Genomic DNA, 12,532 nt, shown 5'->3' on the forward strand with positions numbered 1-12,532 from the left:
CAGCCTGGCCCTCTCCTCCTTATCACACCCCCACACAGGGTCCTGCTTCCCTGAACAGCCAATCTGCTCTAACATCTTTGCTTATGCTGCTTCTGCTGCCTGGCGGAGGCCCTAGCCCCAGATATCCTATTTGTCATTTAGGTCTCAGCTTCAAACACATCACCTCCAAGAAGCCTTCCTGGCCATGAAATACGGAGTAGCTCCCTCTCCATGACGCCTCTGCTACAGCCTTTCTTGCTAGCTCACCCATCTCTTGCTGACTTTTATTTCATTCTCTTCCTTTCATTTCATTTTGGTCAGTTTCACAGGATGGACACCCCATGAGACTAGTGGTCAGTCTGGGTCTCAGCTGTATTCCCAGAAACCAGAGCCACTCTGAGCAGCTCTCCCAGGCAAGGTAAGTCCTCAGTTCCCCAAAAGGCCAGCTCCCAGCTCCACACCCATCACTGGGCTGGCAACAGCTGCCCAGGGCCGTGGGAAGCTGCCCTCCATCCCGATCACAAGGAGGGCCTCTGACCTAAGGCCGTGGCTGCTCCTGGCTTCGTGGCCTGGCTAGCTAGTGTCCTGGTATCTAGGGCACTATGGGCTAGAAGAATGGTTGTCAGACTTGGCAGCATCCTGGAACCGGCTGCCTGCAGTCCTGGACTGGTCAGAGGAGGAGACTGGCAGAAATTCAATGGGGTCAGGAGACATTTGGACTTGAATGTGGGGAAAGGGGTTTGGGCCCCCAGCTCCTGGAGTGAGTGGAGTGGGAGCCGTGACTCAGCCCAAGTGCTGTGCAAGATTCTGTGGCGTCAGCTCCTGCGAGTGTGCAGGGCTGGATCAATACCGATCTGTCAAGGTGAGCTGTGTCAGGCCCTGGGACTTTGCTGCCTCTGTCTACAATGTCTCAGATCCCTCGTCTAGTCCGTAGCTTGCTCTGGGGCTGGCCCAGCTCCCTGGCCCTATGCCCTAAGGCATCAGGGAAAAAGGTGGACAGGGTACAAGGGAGATGAGGTCTTCCCAATCCTGGGGATGGAGGCAGTGAGAGGAGGAGGAGGAACTGGGAGTCTCCACGTTACCTTGACTGAGCAGTTTCCCTCTGCACCTCAGTTTCCCCTCCTGTTAGCTGATGGCTGATCTGGGGCCTCCTGGGCACACCTGACCCCACATTTCACTCCTTGTTCTTATCTTACGAAGTTGACAGCAGTGCCCAGCTCCAGCATCCAGGGCCTTCGGTGCTCACCCACGCCTGTGGCTGTTCTGTGCCCGCCCCCAGCACTGCTCTTACCACCAGGCCCCTGCAGTACCATCCACCCCAAAGCTCCTGCCTTGCCCATCTCTGCTGGAACCCACTTAAAAAAAAATTTTTTTTGGTATTAAACAAACCTATTTAAAAAATGTTAATATCAGGGCCAGGCGCAGTGGCTCACACCTTTAATCCCAGCACTTCGGGAGGCTGAGGCAGGCTGATCATCTGAGGTCAGGAGTTTGAGACCAGCCTGGCCAACATGGTGAAACCCTGTCTCTACTAAAAATACAAAAATTAACCGGGCATGGTGGCACATGCCTGTAGTCCTAGCTACTCAGAAGGCTGAAGCAGGAGAATCATTTGAACCCGGAAGACGGAGGTTGCAATGAGCTGAGATGGAGCCACTGCACTCCAGCCTAGGTGACAGAACAAGACCCTGTACCCCACAAAAACAAACAAACAAAATTAGCTGGACATGGTGGCGTGAGCCCGTAATCCCAGCTACGCTGGAGGCTGAGGCAGGAGAATCGCTTGAACCCGGGAGGCAGAAGTTGCAGTGAGCCAAGAATGTGCCATTGCACTCCAGCCTGAGTGACAGAGTGAGACTCAGTCTCAAAAAAAAATAAATAAATAAAAATGCTAATATCAGGAAATTTTGGCAAACAGTAGCCATGAACACTATACTATTCTCACAACTTTTCTGAAAATGGGAGATTATATCAAAATAAAAAGCACCCAGGCAGGTGCTGTACCTGGGAAGAAAACGGCGGGGGGAGAAGGACTCTCAAAAAAGAAAAGGTGGAGTCCAGGAGTCCAGGAGGCAGAGGAGAGGCTTGGAGAGGACGAACTAGAGCCACGTGGCTGGTGAGAGGAAGGATCTCCCTCCATTGCCCAGGCTGGTCTCAGGAGCGGCCCTTCCCCACCTGACTGTGGCCCCTCATCCTTGTGCCTCTGCTGTCCGGGAAACAGGCCATGGTGCACATGGCCCCTAGTGCCTCCTGGAGGTCACCATGCACACATCAGCCCTCAGTCCTATCACCAAATAATGGATGCCTGGTCACCCTTCCCCGCTTGGTGACACCAAGCACCCACTTTCCCAGACCTGCCCTCAGAAAACCCCGGGTTAGTGGAAGTTGGGTAGCGCCCTGGGCCTCAGCCAGGAGCCAGTGCTGCCCCACGTCCCTCCCGCAACAGGAGCCATTTCAATCCTCCACACCCTCCCCTCACTCTCCAGGGTTGCAGTGCAAACGTGGGTGCCCATTGTCCGCTGGGGCAGAGCAGCAGGTGCTGAGGCCCCTGGCTGATTTTGCACACTAGTCAAACCGGTTATTAGCACCTGTTTCCCAGATTGGAGGAGGGAGCTGTTCTGGGGCTGGGATTGAATCCACTTACCTAAAATTCCCCAGACTTTAGCCAGGCTCCACATTGTCACAGGAATTTAAAAAGAGTAAGTGATAACTAGCACGTACCAGGGACCCTGCTCTGTGTTTTACAGACATCAGTCATCCTTTTCAATCCCAAAGTTAACCCTATGAGGGCCGTCCTGCCACATCTCTACTTGCAGAGGGGAAACTGAGGCGTGTGACACCCAGAGGCCTGTAAGCAATCAGTGAATGTGGCCAGGCCCCAAACATGACATGCTCGGACCGCTGTTCTACTGAGTGGAGTAACGAGGGGCTGAGGCAGGTGTTCTACCTGGGGAGAAAACGCCGGGGCAGAGGGACTCACGGAAAAGAAAGGTGGAGTCCAGGAGGCAGGGGAGGGGGCTTGGAGGGGACAAGCTAGAACCATGTGGCTGGTGGGGAGGGGCTTTTTATTTTTATTTTTCCAAGATGGGGTCTCGCTTTGTTGCCCAGGTGGGAGTGCAGTACTGCAATCACGGCTCACTGCAGCTTCGAACTCCTGGGACCAGGCAACCCTCCCGCCTCAGCCTTTCAAGTAGCTGGGACCACACGTGTGCGCCTGGCTAATTTTTATTTTTGTAGAGATGGGGTCTCGCTTTATTGCTCAGGCTGGTCTGGAACTCCTATTCTTGAGAATTTTCCCTATAGTCATAAGAAATATTGGTTTTTAACTTTCTTTTTTTCTAATGTCTTTGTCTGGTTTGGTATCTGGGTAATACTGGCCTCACAGGATATGTTGGGAAATGTTCCTTCTTCCTCTATTTTTCATAAGAGTTTGTGAGGGATTTGTTGAATTTTTCTTTTTTTCTTTTTTTTTTGCGGGGGGAACAGAGTCTCACTCTGTCACCCAGGCTGGAGTGCAGTGGTGAGATCTCAGCTCACTGCAAACTCTGCTTCCTGGTTCAAGTGATTCTCCTGCCTCAGCCTCCTGAGTAGCTGGGGTTACAGGCACGCACCACCACGCCTGGCTAATTTTTGTATTTTTAGTAGAGATGGGGTTTCGCCATGTTGGCTGGCTGGTCTTGAACTCCCGAACTCAGGTGATCCGCCCACCTCGGCCTCCCAAAGGGCAGGGAGTATAGATGTGAGTCACCATGCCCAGCCCAAGGCTTATTTTTTAAGCTTTATGACATTCACATGGTCAAGTACGTTGATTGTGAATGCAATCACATTCACGTGGGGGTTTTTTTTTGCAGGTAAACAACCACGTAATCAGATCAACCTACGAAGCATTTCCAGCATCCAAGATGCCCCCAGGCCCCTCCCAGTCACCTCTCTCTGTAGCAGGGAGTTTGGGAGACTAATAATGTAAGTGCAGGGCCCTAGGACGGGCCCACCTGTTGCCCCCTATTGCCTTGAAGAACCTGCAAGGGGCCTCCAGTGCTCTGTGGAGGCAAACCCCACTTCCTTTCGGAGACACTTCCGTGCAAGACTGGCCTCAGGGTGGCCCAGTAGGTTTGGTTATGTTTGCTTTGGATTTAGGGAGGTGTAATAGAATTAGCATTATTTCCAAGAATGAGAAGCCCAGAGGCCTGGACAATATGACAAAGGACCGGGTGGACCAGGTGCATCTTCCTTGACACCAGCTCGCCCACAACTGTCCTGTGGATGGCCAGGTCAGGCAGACACAGAGAGGGTAGGAGACTTTCTGAGGGTCACACAGCCAGCAAGCCTGAACTCCCAACATCTTCCCTTGCAGGCTCCTGCCCTTCCTGCTACCTCCCAAGCCACCCCAGAAGTGAGCCTGCCTTGGTTCGGCTGCTGGTTCCAGGGCAGCTGCCCTGAGAATATGGTGCTGCTGGGGAAGGCCGTGCTTCTGGACACTTTCTGCTAGACTTGCCACCAGCCCCATCATTCTGGTGATGCCACCAGCCAGACTGTTTTCCCACTTGATGTTGACTAGTCACCCACCCTGAGCTCTGTGCTGCCTGCTGTCTCTGGGGGGCCTCAGACAGCCCATGCCAAAATGCAAGACCCAATTCCTGAAGCACCAAGTATGCAGAAACTCAGCCTGGCTCCAGGCCCTATGCTTCCTCCCACAGCCCCGCACCACCTGCCCTCACTGCCATGCCTGCTCTCTCCTGCTGGCTGGCTTCTCACTCCCCCCTACTCCTCCCTGCCTGGTGCCTTTGCTCAAACTCTCCCCTCTGTGCCCATCTCCCTTTCTCCCGGTGGTGAACCCTTGATCGACCTCCAAGGCCCTGCTCACACGTTGCTTTTTCTCCAAAACCTCCGGAACACGTCCCCACTGAACTCCCAGCCCCTGAACTCCTCCCTTCCTGAACTCACACTGGTGGTCCACTGTTCCAGGGAGGCTCAGTCTGCCTCCGGCACAGTCACGACTGTGGGCGAAATGTTCCTGGCTGTGCCTGCTGTGACCTGGTTCCCTCCTGGAGCAGAGTCAGCACGTGGCTTCTAATTACCCCCTGCAGCTGGGGCTGGGTCCTTCCCACAATGGAGATAGCCTGGGGTACCTGCCCCCAGGTGGGTGAGTCTGTGCAGGCCCACGGTCTCTGAGGCAAGGATGCTGCCCCTGGTGTGGGATCAGCAAAGCCCGGTATCACCCACCTCTGTGGGAGGGGAGGCTGGGCTGGCCTGTCCCAGGGGTGCCTTCTGCACCCAGTGCCCATGCGCAAGCTGCCCTTCACTCCCAGGTCAAGGAAGAAGTGGGTGTGAAACTAAGAGAAGCAGATCCTCCCACCTCTTCCTCTGAAAATGACTCACCCAGGACATGGGCTGAGCATTCAGTCCACAAACACTGTGCCACACTTCTTCCAGGCACAGATGGAGGACCTGGCCCTCAAGGAGCTCACATGAGAAGGTACTGATATGTGCCATGTGATTAAAGCAGTAACACAGGGATGGGCATAGTGGCTCCTGCCTGTAATCCCAGCACTTTGGGAGGCTGAGGTGGGCAGATCACCTGAGGCCAGGAGTTCGAGACCAGCCTGAGCAGCATGGTGAAACCCTGTCTCTACCGAAAATACAAAAATTAGCCAGGCATGGTGGCACATGCCTGTAGTCCCAGCTACTTGGGAGGCTGAGACAAGATAATTGCTTGAACCTGGGAGGTGGTGGTTGCAGTGAGCCGAGATTGCGCCACTGCACCCCAGCCTGGGTGCAGAGTGAGACTCTGTCTCAAAATTAAATAAATAAATAAATAAATAACATAGTGGTTGCCATTGATTGTGTGCCACTTGATTAAAACAATCACCATAGTAACCATTGTTTGTGTGCTTATCCAGTGCCGGATGCTATTCCAAACACCTTACTTGCATTAACTCTAATCCTTACCGGTCCTACGGAGTAAGTAGTGTTATTATCCCCACTTGATGGATGAGAAAACTGAGGCACGGATCAGTTAAATTAACCAGGCTCACCAGCCAAGACATGCTGGAGCCAGAATTGGAGCCCAGACAGCCCTAATCACTACAAATCCAAGTGCTTGGAGCTTTACAGTTTATAAAACACTTTCCAATTGATTGATCAGGGGAGGAGGGAGGAGGTGGGATGTTTGAGCAGGCTGTAGTGGTAGGTGAGGCTTGGAGAGCGGGTGAGCCAGCAGAAGGTGCAGTGGTGCTGGCTGGAGCGGGGGGATGGTTGCTACAGGTGAGGGAACATTCCAGGTGGGAGCTTCCATGACAATGCTGAAGGTATGTAGTCACGCGGCAGAGACATAGGGAAGATGCGTTGGGGCCTGCGGGAAGGCTTGGCAGCAGCCTCATCCAGGGAGAGAAGTGGAGAGAAGACTTGAGTGACAGCGCGGGGCCAGGATGAGGACGTGCCCAACCTCAGTGGCTTCCCTTTGCCTGGGTCCTGGGTTGCCCCCATGCCCAGATCTGCTGGTGGCTCCTGCAGTTTATTCAATGGGAACTAAGTGGGCACCTGCCTGCATGGGACCAGTCACCTGGCAGGGCACACAGATAGACACTCTCTATCACACTCGTCCCCTCCAGGGCTTTCCCAGGGCTCTATGCTGCCCCTCATCTGGAATCCCCCTCCTCCACGGCCTCCATGCTAATCCCATGGGTCCCCCGTGGAATCCTGGGCATGCCTGGCACGTTCCCACTTCTGTGCCTTGGCTTTCAAACACCCGCATCCAATCTCTGCCTCCTCAATTCCTCCCTTCAAGGCCGTGCCCATACTCTTCCTCCAGGCCACTTTCCCTGACCTGCCTCCAGTGAGCCCCCTCCTCAGAATTCCTGCAGCCTGGGTGCCCTTTCAGGGATGAGCGCAGTGAGGGAAGATCTGGGGTCCCACTCAGGGGGGCATAATGTAGGGAAAGGGCTGGTTCCAGGGCCAGCCTGGGCTTCCTCCAGAGACTGGCAAGTCCCTGAATGGCAGCTCAGTGTCACAGCCCACAAGGTTCCAGCTGAATGTCCCTCCTTCCCTTGGGTCACCCCAGCTGCTGCTCCCTCCGATGTGAAGCTCAGACACCTCTTCTGCCCTAGATTTTTGCTAAGCGTTCAATCCTCTATCTCGGTCTTTTTTTTTAAGCTTTTGTTTTAGGTTTGGGGTACATCTGAAAGTTTGTCACATAGGTAAACTCATGTCATGGAGTTTGTCGTACAGATTATTTCATCACCCAAGTATGAAGCCCAGTACCCAATAGTTATCTTTTCTGCTCCTCTCCCTCCTCCCACCCTCTGAGAGGCCCCAGTGTGTGTTGTTCCCCTCTATGTGTCCATGTGCTCTTACCATTTAGCTCCCACTTATAAGCGAGAGAACATATGGTATTTGGTTTTCTGTTCCTACATTAGTTTGCTAAGGATAATGGCTTCCAGTTGCATCCATGTTCCTGCAAAAGACATGGTCTCATTCTTTTCTATGGCTGCATAGTATTCCATGGTGTATATGTACTACATTTTCTTTATCCGATCCACCATTGATGGACATGTAGATCGGTTCCACGTCTTTGCTGTTGTGAATAGAGCTGCAATTAACATTTGCGGGCATGTGTCTTTATGGTAGAATGTCAGTCTCATTTTTCTACTTTCTCTTGGTCCCTACACAAAAAAGAAATCATGTGAAGGATGTGTTTTGAAGTCCTCTTAAATCCTTTTTAGATCAAGGTAGGGTGTAATAAACAAAGGAAGGATGGAGCATTTGGTCTTGATATTACGATCTATACAATGGACGATTTACTGTCCTCCCAGGGACCCCAGCTCTGGGGTCTTCAGGCTCCTATGACCACAGTTCCCCTTTGTTATGACTTGGGTAGGGGCTGGGGTCATGCCTCGGCTCCTGGCCCCTCTTTGCAGCCAGGCTGGGGCACAGAAGACAAGTCTGTACCCAGCTCTGTAAAGGGAAGTAAGCAGCTGCACCTGGCACCCCAGAGGTGGGTGAGGTCTGGGGGTGGGCATGAAGGCTGGAGCTGAGTCACTGCAGTCAGAGGTCCTCCTCGACAGCTTCAGGACAGCCAGCCTTCTCCTGTCCCTTGACCTCAATCACTGGGACAATTCTCAGGTCCCCCTGGGGCACTGGCTAAACAGATGCTGTTAACAGGGTCACCTGGGGCTTGACTCTCCCCTTTTGTGGCTGAGTCGTGGTGATATCATGAAGAGTTGGTTGCCTCTTCCCCTGGAGAACTGAGCCTGTGTTCCAGGGACAGCCCTGGCCAGGAGGTGTGGTGCCCCGCACCGGCTCAGCCCAAACCAGCCGCCTGGCCCACGGCCTCCCCAGGCTGCAGCGCCCTGTCTATGAATGGGGATAATATCTCACTTCACGGGGCTAGGAGGGGTACATGGGAAAGTCCTTCGCACAGCACCTGGCCCTGGAAGGGTGCCTGATAAGGATCGGCTCCTTTCCAGCCTTGCTCACTTCTTGGGGACAATAACAAGGTTGGACCCAGTGTTCTGAGGGAGGCCTGGAGCTGCCATCCTGGCTCCCGCCTCCCCCTGCCTGCTGAGTGGGCCTCTGTCTGTGTCTCCATTTGCCTCTGTTCCTGACTCTCAGGTGGCCTGTCTGTCTCTCTCTCTCTTGCCCTGTGCTTCCTGCACAGCAGGCCTAGGAACAGACCCGCTTGTCCCTCAAGCTCCATTTGTCCAGAATAACTCCACTCCGGCTGTCTCACGGGCAAAGCCTCTGAGCCGGTGGCCCGAGCCTTTTGATCAACATTCCACAGGAAATTCTTCTCCTTGGCTAATGGAGGTGGGTCTTGGGTGTGCTCCAATTCCAGTGCCCACCTCCCATGGAGATGGACCAGCAGGCAGGCACCCCTCCACCTTCAAAGACCCACAGCTTGCCTGCTTCCTCTCGTGTTAATCTGGACAATTTACTCCTTTCACAAACCCTACAGTGCAGCAGGCTCCGTGCTGGGCACCAGATATGCAGAGGAGAGTCTGTGTTCTAGGTCAATGGAATGCTTTGTGCACACAGGGGTGAATTTTTTTTTCTAGTACTTGCGACTGATCAATTGCTTACCATTTCCCAAGTGTTCCTGAATTCACAGCAGCTCTTAGTCATTCAGGAGTTTCTCAGTCAATGGATGTCAACACGACAACTGTCAAATGGCACCCCTGGGGCATTCTCTGAAACATAGTTTCAGAAACTCTGAAACTATGCTGACATAGTTCAATTTCCCTGACTTACAGGTGGGGGAACTAGAACCCAGACCGACGTAGTGACTTGCCCCAGGCCTCCTGGCAGAGTCCAGGATCCACGTACCCTGGAGTCTGGGGCCCAGGGTGGAGATTAAATCCTGGCGTGTTAGAAGCCAGGTGCAGCCACCAGGATACAGACAGGAGCTATAGGTCAATAGGGAGCAGGTCTGCCTGCTACCAAGGTCTAGGCTATGCCAACCACCTCTTCTTTCTCCTCCTCTTCCTCTCCTTCCTCTTTCTTCTCTGAAGGCCTGGGCCATGTGACTTGTTGACCTCCTTTTGTGTTTAAACCACAGCTTCTCCCCAGATACAAAGATTTCCAGATAACTGTCCTCCTCCACTGCTCCCCACCACACTGGTGGTCCTCCTCGTTGATGGCCAAGGCGACCTGGCCTGCTGGGCTCTTAAAGATCCAGGCCCCAGGCCAGGCGCGGTGGCTCATGCCTGTAATCCAGGCACTTTTGGAGGCTGAGGCAGGTGGATCACCTGAGGTCAGGAGTTTGAGACCAGCCTGGCCAACAGGGTGAAATCCTATCGCTACTCAAAATACAAAATTAGCTGGACACGGTGGTGTGCGTCTGTGGTCCCAGCTACTCAGGAGGCTGAGGCAGGAGAATCGCTTGAACCCGGGAGGTGGAGGTTGCAGTGAGCCGAGGTCATGCCATTGTACTGCAGCCTGTGAAACAAAGCAAGACTCCATCTCAAAAATAAAAATTAAAAAATAAAGAGATCTGGGTCCCAGCTTCAGTGAGGTCCCTCTTCTGTCCCCTCCTGCTCTGGTTTTTCCTCTGACATCTTGTATCTCTGTCCATGGATCCTGTTTCAGCACCTCCTTCTTTTCCTATCTGTCAATGTGGGTCAGTCAGTTTTTCCTATGGGTCAGTCCTGACCTTTCTTTTCTTTTTTCTCTTTCATTTGGATATAATTTCACAGTTGCCGAGAAGTTGCAAGAATGGTGAAAAAAAAAAAAAACACTCAGAATCCCTTTGCCCACATTCTCCAATCATTACCGTTTTGCCATATTTGCTTTCTCCCTGTAGATGTACACATATAGATGGTTATAGATACAAAGATTTTTTTTCTTAATTGTGGTGAATTTGCAGATATCAAGCCTCTTTGCTCCTCAATGGATCAGTGTATTTCCTAAGAGTGAGGGCTTTTCTTACATAATCACAGTACTTTTTTTTTTTTTTTTGAGGCAGAGTCTCACTACATGGCCCAGGCTGGTCTTGAACTCCTGGTCTCAAGTGATCCCCCTGCCTTGGACTCTCAAAGTGCTGGGATTATAGGTGTGAGCCACCATGTCCAGCCAGATGCAGCATTATAATTTAATTCACAGTTCATATTTCAATTTTGCCAGTTGTCCCAATAATGTTATTTATGGCTAGTTCTCTGCACCACCCCTGCCATCCCCAGCTGGGGTTGAATATAGCATCATGTCTTCCATTACGTTGCGGTGTCTCCTCAGTCTCCTTTAATCTGCCTTCCTTTATCTTTCATGGTCTTAATTTTTTATTTTTTGGAGAGTACAGACAGGCAAGTTATTGGTAGAATGTCCCCTAATTTACATTTATATTCCCTCATAATTATATTTGGTTATGCATTTTTGTCAAGAATATTACAGAGGTAATGTTTATTAATTCCATATTGCTGTTGTAACAAATTACCACAAATTTAGTGGCTTAGAACAACACACATTTGTTATCTTACAGTTTGGGAGGTCAGAAGTTCAAAATGGGTTTCACTGGGCTAAAATCAGAGAATGTCAGCAGAACTGCGTTCCTTCTGGAGGCTCAGGGGAAGAACCCATTTCCTTGCCTTTTAGAGGCATTTCGTGTTCCTTGGTATGTGGCCCCTTCTCTGTCTCCAAAGACAGCACAGTGCATCTCTAATCTTTCTCCAAGTGGGACCTTCCACAGACCATCAGAGGGTCTGGGACGTGCAGGCAAATGCAGGACGAGGTTTATTACACACTGGCATTTATGCAAATATTTTAAAAACACTCTCTAAGCTGGGGGCAGCTCACGCCTTTTTTCTTCAAACTTTTTTTTTTTTAGACACTCTCTCTCACTCTGTCACTCAGGCTGGAGTGCAGTGACATAATCATAGCTCACTGCAGCCTCAAACTCTTGGGCTCAAGTGATTCTCCCACTTCAGCCTCCCCAGTAGCTGAGACTACAGGCATGCACCACCATGCCCAGCTAATTATTTTATTTTTTTGTAGAGACAGGGTCTCACTTTGTTGCCCAGGCTGGTCTTGAAGTCCTTGGTTCAAATGATCTTCCCACCTCGGTCTCCCAGAGTGCTGGGGTTACAGGTGTGAGCCACCTCACCCAGCTTCTTCCAACTTTTAAGGACTTTGTGATTATATTGGGTTCACCCAGAAAATCTAGAGTTATTTCCCTATTTTAAGATCCGTAATTTAATCACATCTGCAAAGTCCCCTTTGGCATGTGAAATAACATATCCTCGGGTTCTGAGTAGTAGGATGTGGACATCATTGGAGGGTCATTATTCTGTCTTCCATGTAATGTTTGTCCTCAGGGAGCTCATAATATCCAGTTATTGGTGATGATAACTTTGATTACTGGCTATGGCTCTACAACAGAGTTAATCCACTGAGACCTATATTGACTTTTGTAATTAACAGTAATTTGTGAGGGTGATACTTTGAAACGATGTTAATATCCTGTCCATGCTCCCTACCTGGTTTAGCCTCTGTTGATGAGTCTCTGAATCCTCTTATTACTGAGAATCTTGCAAAATGTTGACTCTCCATTTCCACATTACCTTCTTTTTTTTTTTTTTTTTTTTTTGAGATAGAGTCTTGCTCTGTTGCCCAAGCTGGAGTACAATGGTGCGATCGATCTTGGCTCACTGCAACCTCCGCCTCCTGGGTTTGAGTGATTCTCTTGCCTCAGCCTCCCAAGTAGCTGGGATTATAGGCACATACCACCACGCCCAGCTAGCTTTTGTATTTTTAGTAGAGACAGGGTTTCACCATGTTGGCCAGGCTGGTCTTGAACTCCTGACCTCAGGTGATCCACCTGCCTCGGCCTCCCAAAGTGTTGGGATTACAGGCGTGAGCCACTGCGCCCTGCCTAGAGAGTGTTTTTAAAGTATTTGCATAAATGCCAGTGTGCAGTAAACCTCGTTCTGCATTTACCTGCACGTCCTAGACCCTCTGATGGTCTGTGGAAGACCCCACTGTGTCTCCCTCACCCATTCCCCTCAGGGGGTCGTCTATGACCACCGCTCTGGCAATATCGCCATCAGCCTTCTCTTCTGTGTCACCC

General features: G+C 51.4%; 1 pseudogene; it reads right to left on the reverse strand.

Moving 5' to 3' along the window:
- LOC134733491 (large ribosomal subunit protein eL33-like) overlaps positions 1-12,532 on the reverse strand; it is a 346,767-nt pseudogene that overhangs the window by 58,424 nt on the left and 275,811 nt on the right.

Source organism: Symphalangus syndactylus, chromosome 18, assembly GCF_028878055.3.
Source record: "Symphalangus syndactylus isolate Jambi chromosome 18, NHGRI_mSymSyn1-v2.1_pri, whole genome shotgun sequence".
Taxonomy (NCBI): domain Eukaryota; kingdom Metazoa; phylum Chordata; class Mammalia; order Primates; family Hylobatidae; genus Symphalangus; species Symphalangus syndactylus.